An 11,320-nucleotide genomic window follows, 5' to 3' on the forward strand; every position below is an offset into this window, starting at 1 on the left:
TACCAAAACTTTGTCTATGGTCTACAACTCCATGTTCCCTCGAAATATTCAGCCTAAGACCCTTCGTGAGCTGATGACCAAGTTTGAGGACTCGCACAAAATCCATGGTTTTGTAAGAGCTCAATTACTAGCCGGTGCCAGAGTTACCCTCATTATGCTTCAGATCCGCCACTCAAAACTGGATATGACCAAGGTGGTTGAAACTATTCATACCAAGCTGAGGCGACGACGGAGGGGCGTCGACAGAATTAATGCGATAGTTACACCAGTGGCTGAAGAGATAATTGATGATCTTCTTAGAATGGATGCCGACTTTTTTTTCAGATGGCCATTATGCCGATTTTCTGGGCGCCTCTGCCGAAGAAAACAGAATAACTATTGATGATCTGCTAGGTCACGACTAAATCCACTTCTTCGGTAGATAACTTATCTTGTCAAAAGAGCCTGTAACTTGCTGTATATATATTGTAATACAAAGATATGTATTTTTCTTTTCCTTAGCCCCGAGTGTCTCGGTGGATAATGTCTTTATTTTTATTGTGTTTGCGAGGTATTTCAAACCAAGGCAAAGATTTTTCTGAATATATATGTTGTATAAGTTGTTCTTGTGCAAAGGGAAACTTTGTTGGGTAGGAAAACCCTGAATCCTGTCGAAGAAAAAGATGTATACCACCAATATCTTTATTATATTGCAGCACCGCGAGCCCGTCTCATTAAAAACCTTTCAGCCCAACTCGGTGCCCTGAAAGGAAAATAGTGCGTCTGAAAACTCGCGGGCGTTTTAGTACATTGTATGTTTACCAAGGAGACTATATTTCAACTTTAAGCGTAGAATCTCCGAAGTTGCGCCACGTTCCAAAGATTTGGCTCGGCGACTCCTGTCTTCCTGTCTTTTATTCTGTATGCTCCTCCTTCGATTACTTCTGTGATGATGTAAGGGCCAAGCCACGGCGACTCGAGTTTTTCATGGTTTTTTTTGTGTGAGCCGAAGAACTAAGTCGCCTACCTGGAAGGATCTTGGTCGCAAACGTCGACTGTGGTAATTTTTCAGGTCTTGCTGGTACTTGGTGACTCGTGATAATACTTCGTCTCGAGCTTCATCGAGTGCATCGACATCATCCTCCAATGCTTTTCTTGAAGCTTTTTTATCATATTCCGTTACTCTCGGAGAGTTATGTTCTATTTCTATCGGCAGCACGGCCTCAGCTCCATGGACCAGACAGAACGGAGTTTCCTGTGTCACTGTATTTGGTGTTGTTCGAATACTCCATAACACACTAGGCAACTCTTCTGGCCAGGTGTGTCGAGCTTTTTCCAATGGTGCTAGCAGGCGCTTCTTGATACCATTACATATGGTGCCGTTGGCTTTCTCGACTTGACCATTGGTCTGCGGGTGCGCAACTGATGCAAAGTGTAATTTGATGCCTACCTCTGCACAATATGCCTTGAATTCATTGGATGTGAAATTACTACCATTGTCCGTGACGATGCTGTGAGGTACTCCAAACCGAAAAACGATACTTTTCACGAACTTGATTGCAGACGCTCCATCTGGTGAATTTATCGGCTTTGCTTCTATCCACTTTGTGAACTTATCGACAGCGACGAGCATGTACTCGTATCCTCCTGGCCAAGCTTTGTGTAATTTTCCCACCATATCGAGACCCCATTGGGCAAAGGGCCATGACAATGGTATTGGCATCAACTCTGCTGCTGGAGAGTGAGGTTTTGCGGGAAACCTTTGGCACGCGTCACATGTGCGTACTATGTCCTTTGCGGCCTCAATTGCTGTTAACCAATAGAACCCTGCTCTGAAAACCTTGGCCGCTATAGCTCGACTACGTGCGTGGTGTCCGCACACCCCGTCATGTACATCCTTCAGGATCAGCCTTCCTTCCTCGGGTGTGTGATGACGCGTAAAGCACACGCCCGTTGGGACCCCAAGTGGAAGGTGTGATGCGTACAGCAGCAAGTTTCCCTCAGTAAGAAACCAAGGTTTATCGAACCAGTAGGAGTCAAGAAGCACGTTGAAGGTTGATGGCGGCGGAGTGTAGTGCGGCGCAACACCAGGGATTCCGGCGCCAACGTGGAACCTGCACAACACAATCAAAGTACTTTGATCCCGCATTGGAGGCAGCAGGTACGGATATTCATCGAAGATCACCTGCAACGCACTGTGGAGGAAGTCCAACCTTGCTTATTCGGGCTAGCCTTTTATCGTCTGCGAAGCCCTGCCGCTACAGCTGCTCTGGTGAATCATGTACCTTATCAGATACAGCAGGGGGTTTTTGTTCGATTCCTGAACCATGATGATAGGGATAATCATAGGGCTGTTCAGGGATTTCGTAATGGTTGGCTTATGTTCCTCAGCATCCCTTTGGATTTTAGGACAGACTATGACTTAGCTAATGCCATCAGTTCTTTTGGGAAGTTACTGCATTGGCATCAAGATGATGCTCTGCTTGAGAGGACGATTTGTTATGTGGCTTTTTCTTCTGAAGCAACTGTTCCCAGGGATGTAGTGTTTACCAAATTTGCTTCTGTTGGTGGGATCAAGGAATCATGGACTTCTTGTTTGTTATATTTTAAGCTGCTGAATTTGCTGATGCTCTGCCCAATGATGAGGATCAGATGCCTGTCAATGGTAACCCACATCCATTGCCTGGACAGCTCTTGCCAAACTTGAACAACTTTGTGCTCCCACAATATCCTGAAATTGGTTGGAATGACCCTATGCCTATGAATATTCCTGAGCAAGTGCAACCTCCAGAACAAGGCTTTCAGCATCCACAGATTCTTTTGGATCAATACCAAGGCAATGATCAAGACCAGGTGATGGAAGTGCAGGGGGAAGTGCAGCAACCTGACAATGTTCTAGAGCAGCAGGTGGAGCATGAAATTCAGCAGTTCAATGAGTCAGCTGTTATTGATTCATCAAGTTCAGAGGGTTCAGTTAACATGATGCAGGGGCCCCAGCAGATGATTGTCAACACAATTGAGCTTCAATTTTCACGTTACGGACAAAGACCTTATCTCTTTTCTGGACAGACAATTTCCCAGCTATAAAAACTGCATGGATGGCCTGATTGTTGGCCCTATCTTGCCAAAGGGTATATTGTTGGATAAAATCTCTAAGGACCTAATTCCTAGCATGTTTATGCACACAATTCCTGCTGCAGTTACAGTCAATAAGCTTGCTTGGCTTAAGTGTTCTACTGACAACTTCAGGCTGCAGAATAATTGCTTTATGGCTCCTGCTGATATGGAACCTCTTGCTAGGAAAGGGGCAACCAGGAAAGGCAAGAAAGTCATCCCACCAAGTTCTAGGGTCACAAGGAGTGCTCTTAAAGCTCAGATGAGCATTCAGAAGCATACTTGGAGGAATAAGGATAGGAGATCTTCTGCTGGTGTCTCTTTGTTCACTGATCCAGTGGACAGCTCAGACTGGACTGAGAGTTCAGTCAGGAGGTGTACAAGGCGCATGGCTAAGACTGGTGGGTACAAGTTTGAATTCATGAAGGACAAAAGCACAACAAGGAAGAAGGCACAAGCATCCAAGCCTGATGAAGCAGAAGAAGAGGTGGTTCCTTTCATACCAGTACCAACTCTGCAACACATTGGTAGACAGCTGCAGATACCAGAAGAAGAATTGACAGAAGAGAGGCTTATGGCTACTTCTGATGACTCCAAGGGCACCACATCAACCAGTAATGATGATTGAAGGAATCTGTAATGCAATCAGTATAGCTTTTGTGCCAGTTCATGAGGAGGCTTTTGAGAATGCACAACTTGTTATTTCAATCACTATCTGTAATGACATTATTAAATACTCATGTGGTAATGAATTCTCTTTATGTGACCTGCTATGTATGGATCACTTTGGCTATTACCAATTTGGTTTTCAATGAATAGTTCCTCAAATTTGAAGGTTGACTGGAATGTGCTCTGTTGGAATGTTAGAGGCTTAAATGATAAAGATAAGAGACTAGCTGTATACAACAAGATTGATGAGAGTAACTGTGCCATTATATGCTTGCAAGAAACCAAATGTGAAAATTTTGAGCACTCATTCATCAGGACTTTTTGCCCTAAACGCTTTGATAGATTTGTGTTTGTGCCTTCCATTGGTGCTTTTGGAGGTATTATTGTTCTTTGGAACAGTAAGGTTTTTATGGGCACTTTAATTGAAACAACTCATTTGGCTATTAGAATGCAATTTGCTTCTGCTCACACTGCTGAAATTTGGACTATGATTACTGTTTATGGACCTTGTAGAGGGGTTATGAGGGATGAATTTGTCCAATGGTTATTTGATTTGGATATCCCTGTGCATGATAATTGGTTACTTCTTGGAGACTTTAATTTCATGAGATCAGTGGATAATAGGAATAAACCCGGGGCTGATATGGCGAGACATTTTTCTCTTTAATAATATTATAAGTCATCTGGGTTTATTGGAGCTGCCTCTAAAGGGGAGAAGATTCACTTGGTCCAATATGCAAGCTACTCCACTCTTGGAGCAAATAGACTGGTTTTTTACATCTTGTGAGTGGACATTGCGATTTCCTAATACAATGGTTTTTCCACTTGCAAAATCCACCTCTGATCATACTCCCTGTGTGGTATCTATCTCTACCTCTATACCAAAGGCAAAGGTTTTTCGATTTGAGAATATTTGGTTAGAGCAGCCAGGATTCATGGAAGTGGTTAAAAATGCTTGGAATTTGCCAGTAAATAAGAAGACTGTGGCTTCAGTGCTAACTGCAAAATTCAAAAATCTTAGATATGCTTTGAAGAAATGGGGGAAAGGTCTATCACATTTGAAGATACTGATTGAACAATGCAATAAAGTTATCCTATTTTTTGACAATTTGGAAGACTCCAGAGACTTCAATAGAGCTGAATTCAATTTTAGGAATATTGTCAAGACACATCTGAAGAAACTTTTGAGTATACAATCAAACTATTGGAGGAATAGATGTACAATTAGATGGATTAAATTAGGAGGAGAAAACACCAAATTTTTCCATGCAAAGGCCACTGAAAGATATAGGCATAATGTTATATCAGTAATAAAGGATGAGCAAGGAAACCCTTTGGTGGAACATAACCAGAAAGCTAATGCATTGTGGGCTTGTTAAAGAAATAGAATGGGAGTTACTAATGATAATGCAACACAAGCCAATATATCACATCTGATTACTCCAGTGGAAGGTTTGGATATCCTGTCTAAGGAATTTACCATAGAAGAAATTGAGGGAGTATTGAAGCATTTGAAAACTGATAGAGCTCCTGGGCCTGATGGTTTTAATGGAATGTTTGTCAAGAAATGCTGGAATATAATCAAGGATGACTTCATTAATCTGTGTAGGGATTTTCACAAAGGACAAGCCCCCCAAGAAAGTATTAATAGTTCATACATAACCTTGATCCCAAAGAATTTGTCCCCAGAGACAGTGAATGATTTTAGGCCAATTTCTTTAACAAATACATGTCTAATTTTTTTGACAAAGTTGGCTGCCAACAGGTTATAGTTACAAATCAAAAGTTGCATTCATGAAAATCAGTATGGATTTATAAGAGGGAGAACAATTCAAGACTGTCTGGCTTGGACTTTTGAATATTTGCATCAATGTCATAAATCCAAGAGAAAAGTGATTCTACTTAAATTAGACTTTGAAAAGGCTTTTGATACAATTGAGCATAAGGCTATCATCAAGATAATGGAATTTAAAGGTTTTGATTCAACTTTCATTCAGTGGGTTAAAGAAATTCTGACTACTGGTTCTTCTGCTATCCTGTTAAATGGTGTTCCTGGGAAACCTTTCTTGTGCAGAAGAGGGGTCGAGCGGGGTGATCCTCTCTCTCCTTTGTTGTATGTTCTTGGTGGTGACCTGTTGCAAAGTTATGTGAATTATGCTTTCGAGAGAAGGAAGATTAAAGGCTCCAATTCCCAATAGAGGCGGTAATGATTACCCTATTGTACAATATGCGAGATGATACTATTATCATGTTGCCAGTTGAGGCGAGATCGATTACAAGTATTGAAAGAACTACTGGAGGAATATTACGCTTTACTTGGGCTCAAAGTCAATTACCACAAATCATCACTTATTCCTATCAACATATCTCAAGCTAAAGCTGAGGCTCTGTCAACACAAATACAATGTTCTATTGCATCAATGCCCTTCCCATATCTTGGCATTCCTATGGGCACTACTAAGCCAACAATAAGAGATTTATCTCCCCTAACTGATAGAATTGAAAGAAGGCTCACTGCTTGACCTCTTTCTTATCATATGGTGACAAGTTAATTACGGTCAATTGCAGTATTGTCATCAATGCCCATTCATTATCTTAGTACACTAGATATACCAGATGGAGCAATGAGGTAATTGATAGAGCTAGAAGGAATTGTTTGTGGAGAAAGAAAAAAGATGATGATAAAGCACACTCCCTGGCCTCTTGGGAGATGATTTGTAAACCAAAAAACAAGGGTGGCTTGGGTATCATTAATCTGAAAATTCAGAATAAATGTCTTATGTTGAAGCAATTGCATAAATTCTACAACAATGTGGATCTCCCCTGGGTCAATGTCGTCGTGGTGAACAAACAGATGCCATAGGATGGCTTAAGTTGGGGCCGAATGGATGCAAGAGGATTCGGGGGAGGGTTTGTGATTAGACGGGATGAACTTCCGGATGGTTTCCTCAAGAACTTAGCCAAGGCTAGAGGTTGAAGAAGAAAGACATAAGGAAGAACTCGCTCTAGATCATCATCTTTATTGATCTCAACGAGGCTACAAGTTTCTCGAGTACAGGCTACTCCGTGTTCATGCGCGTCTCTCGTAAGAAGGGCTGCCCCCTCTCCTTATATAGGGGAGAGGTGGCTTACTGAGGCAAGAAACCCTAATGGCATCTTTGACTAGACAAACTACTTTACAAAGCTACTTTAATCATAGAAGACACCGGAGCCCTCTTTAATCAGAGACGCTGACGTCCTCCGGCTTCTTTGACCGTCATCCTTCCCTTTATCGTCAGCCCTTCGTCTAAAGTTACTTTGCTTAGCTCATCTTTGTCTTGTAGCTCTGGAGAGAATCTTTGACCAGTCCTGCCGACCTGCTCGTCCTTCCGGAGATCCGGTATCTTCTTACCCGATTCCGGTATACCCCTCATGGGGATACCGGCTTAGCTTCACTTAGCTAAGTTCTTATCTTTAAGTTCCGGTACGAACATTAAACCGGTATCTTGATGGCTCAAACCATCCGGTTTGGCATGCCTTTGGCATACCGGGGGTCATACCCCCAACATTAGTCCCCGAAGCTGGTATAGTCTGGCGGATCCTATCCAACAGACCATGCCAGGTTCTTTCTTTTTAGGATACCGGTTTAATCTATCCGGTCTTAGGCTTAGATCCGGCATCTTTTACCCAGATCATCGCTATCTCTTCTCCTTAAGGCACTATCCGGCATCTTATCCTCCGGCATCTTAATCATTTAACACTTCCTCGGCGACGTCGAGAATATTTCGGGCCCCGCGCCTGTCAGTGACATGCGCACTGTGACTGACGCGCCAGTGTCAGGGGTCACTTCCCTTCGACTTCTGCGCGCACATTAACTGCTTCACAGCGAATCCCAACCGCTTCATTGGATCCGTGGGTACCGTCCTGTGTCTTATTATTTCTTCGCGTGTATCACCGTGCCACGTGGTGGCTCGTGGAGCGAACCGTCGCGGCCCACGACCCCAACCGTCAAGGCCCAGCGGTTTCGGCCCACGCCACCTTCTTCCTTTATAAGGGGAAACCACTCCTCCTTCTTCCTTTTCTCGCATTCTCCACCTCCTCGCGCACAGTGCTTTCGCTATCAGCGCCTCCGCCGCCGCGTTTCGCCGCCTGAGCTCCGCCGTCCAGCGAACCTTCGCTACAGCTTCGCCGGACGCCACCAGACTTCGTCGTGCAAAGAACTTCTGCGGCGTCTCTGCCCCCGCCGCGACATTGCTGCTTCTTCGAGCTTCTTCTTGCCTCGCCGCCGACGGACTACCTCACCGGCCCTTGGCTCGTCGCTTCTCCGGCGAACCTCTTCCTCATCTACTCCGCTACCTCAGGTTAGGCCCAATCTGGATTCACTCCTCTTTTGCTTGCTTTCTAGATCTCGACTCGGTAGTGTATTTACTTCTTCTTTTTCTTGCTTTTTCTCTCTTTCGTAGATCTTCGCGCGGGGGTATATCGTGGGATTCCTGTTTTTCCTTGCCGAACCTCATGTCTAGTACGGAGTCCTCTACTTCTTCTTCTCGCCTCTTCCTCTCGCGCGGCCGGCGTAGCAAATCTTCCGACGGACTCACCGCTGACCTCGCTCAGATGGATGCTGAGTCCGGTAGCAACCGTGCCTCCGGTAGCAATCGTGCGTCCGGTAGCTCTAGCGAAGGTTCCGGTATGGATTCTTCCGGTATTACTCGCGGGGCCTGGATGGGCTCCAACGTCACTAAGTTCGAGATCGACTGGTTATACCGGTCCAGGAGGATTCCGGAAGGAGTAACCTGCCGGCTTCCTCGCGATGAAATCAAACCGGTGCCTGAACCCGGTGAACGAGTTGTTTTCCTTGCTCACTTCGAGCGCGGCTTCGGCCTTCCCGCTTCCGACTTCTTTCGTCGTTTCCTTGATTTCTACGAACTTCAACCTCATCACCTTCCCGGCAACGCCATTTTCTACCTCTCTTGCTACGCCACCTTCATGGAGGCATACATCGGCATTCGTCCCACTCGTGAGACGTTTGCCCGCTTCTTTGCTCTTCGGATCAATTCCGTTCAGGGCAAGGATATTCCTAAACCCAAACCCCCCGTTCAATGCGGGTCTTGCATCATTGGCTCCCGTCAAGGGAGCCCCTTTTTTAAGTTCTCCGGTCTCGAGTCATGCCGGCTATGGCAAGGGACCTTTTTCTATGTGAAGAACAAGGGCGCCCCGGACCTCATCAACTTGCCGCCCTTCAATCCGGCGCCGCCCTCGAGGGCCAACTGGAGCTACAACCCGAAGGACTCTCATATTGAGACCAACCGGATTATACGCTTCATGAGGCAACTGATGAAGGACACCAACATCTGCTCCGACGATATCATCCGCGCGTTTATTTCGCGCCGGGTGCTTCCGCTCAAGCGCCGCATGCACAAGATGAGCGAGATGTACGGTCCTGGCGATCCTACAAAGATCACCGGAATTCCCCTTAGTAAGAAGGACGTTGTCCTCAAGGCCGGTCAGATTTGCCAGACCGCCATGCCGGAGGACTGGGAATGGGGACTTCGGCCTCTTAGTTCCACCAACTCCCCGACCCAAGCAGTAAGAAATTACACAACTCGGGTCGGTATCCCGGTAACTTTTTATTGTGATTAACCTCTTTCTATCTTTCTTGTTCTTTCAGGCCAAGGACCGTTTCCCCGGCATCTTGTCTGACCGGCGAGGCCTTGCCCAGAAGCGAGGTCTGGATAAGTTCGACCCCGACCCCGTCATCTTCTGGAAGGATCTAAAGATGGGCAAGACCGCCGCCTCGCGCCTTGGCAGGTCCCCGCCGGAGCCCGCTGGTTCGTCCGACGACCTGGCTATGTTTGAGGTAGCTTCTCTGTTTGATCTCTCATATTTTAGTGTTGTTGATCCTCTGCAGATCTCTCCTCAACCAGTACCAATCCGCAGATTCACGAGCACGTGGCCCCGCTGGACGCCGAGGCCGGCAATGAGTTTGTGGACAAACTCATGGCCCACGGCCAGAAGAACAAAGCTCCGGCTCCGGACGCCGGCTCCAGCCATGGTCCTCCTGCCAAACGCCTCCGGACGGAAGTCGTTGGGGGCAAGCAAGTAGGCTCAAGGCGTTACAAGGGCAAGCAGATGCCCACTTCCTCCGGGTAAAACTCGTTTCTTTGCTTTTCTCGCTTCGTTGTGCCTAGTTCTTTTCCGGTTACTTTTTCCAACTCTCTATTTTTCTCTTCTTCAGCCCTGCGCTCAAGCTTGGGCCCAGGTCTGAGGACTCTGCCGGCTCCGCTGGGGCCTCAACTCCTCCTCCTCGTTCAAGCCCGACACCATCTGGTGCCGGCAACATTTCTGCCTCCCCTCCGGGGGGCACTACAAGTTCGGGGCGCGCGGCCCCTAAATCTCCTGACCACCGCGCGGAGGAGGACCTTACCTCCCTCCGGAGACCCAGGATACCGGCGCCGGCCACATCGGCCGCCGATGAAGAAGCTGCCGGGCGGTCGGAACCTTTGGTTCCTTCCGTCCAAAAGAAAGAAGAAGAAGAAGAAGAGTCTCGCGCTCTTCCCCTCCAAGGCCGTGCCGGAAACTTCCGCGCCGGCATCCTCCACCTTGCCACCGGAAGCCGCGGCGCCCGACGCCACGCCAAATCCTCCGCCGGAAACTCCTCGCCTCGAGGCGACGCCAACGCCTCCGCCGAGCCAAGGACCCCTCGCAACCACGCCGATGCCGCCGCCGGCAGCCCCCAAGACCATCAAGCGCCTCAAGCCGGGGGAGTCGCGTGGGAAGGCCGTGGAGGCGCTCAGCGGCTCGCGGTCCTTGGTGCTGCACGTCGGGCCTGCCGCCGCTGCGGTCTCGGAAAAACCTACCGGCCTGCTTGGCCGGATTACTTCGTTCAAGCGCGACGGCCGAGAGCTGGGGCACCTGCTGCCTTATGCGGAGCGATGGAACGCCGCGGACATGTCCAAGGCGACCCGCGGCTTGGGCAAGGACCGGCTGCCAATGCCAGACCCTGCCGGTGAGCGAAGCTCGGAGGAGCACTTCATGCGGCTACGCCGGGCCGTCAAGGAGCTGGACAGTGCGTGGTTTGACGCCACGAACAATTTGATGGTAAGTTCTTCAAGGACTGTTTTATCTCTTTGACTTGCGTTGATTTCTTTTCTTCTGGTTCTCTCATATTTTTTCTTGAAGTTTTAATGTTATGCCGGTTTCTCCCTTGCTAAATCATATCCATTCTCCCAGTCCCCGAGTTTGGGGTTAAGAACTCTGTTCTTAGCGCTAAACTTTACTTAGAAACGCGCAAACCGGCATTGCCGGTCCCCGAGTTTCGGGTTAAGAACTTTGTTCTTAGCGCTAAACTTTACTTAGAAACGCGCAAACCGGCATTGCCGATCCCCGAGTTTCGGGTTAAGAACTTTGTTCTTAGCGCTAAACTTTACTTAGAAACGCGCGAAACCGGCATTGCCGGTCCCCGAGTTTCGGGTTAAGAACTTTGTTCTTAGCGCTAAACTTTACTTAGAAACGCGCAAACCGGCATTGCCAGTCCCCGAGTTTCGGGTTAAGAACTTGTTCTTAGCGCTAAACTACTTAG

Source organism: Lolium rigidum, chromosome 5 (genome assembly GCF_022539505.1).
Source record: "Lolium rigidum isolate FL_2022 chromosome 5, APGP_CSIRO_Lrig_0.1, whole genome shotgun sequence".
In the NCBI taxonomy this organism is placed as follows: Eukaryota; Viridiplantae; Streptophyta; class Magnoliopsida; order Poales; family Poaceae; genus Lolium; species Lolium rigidum.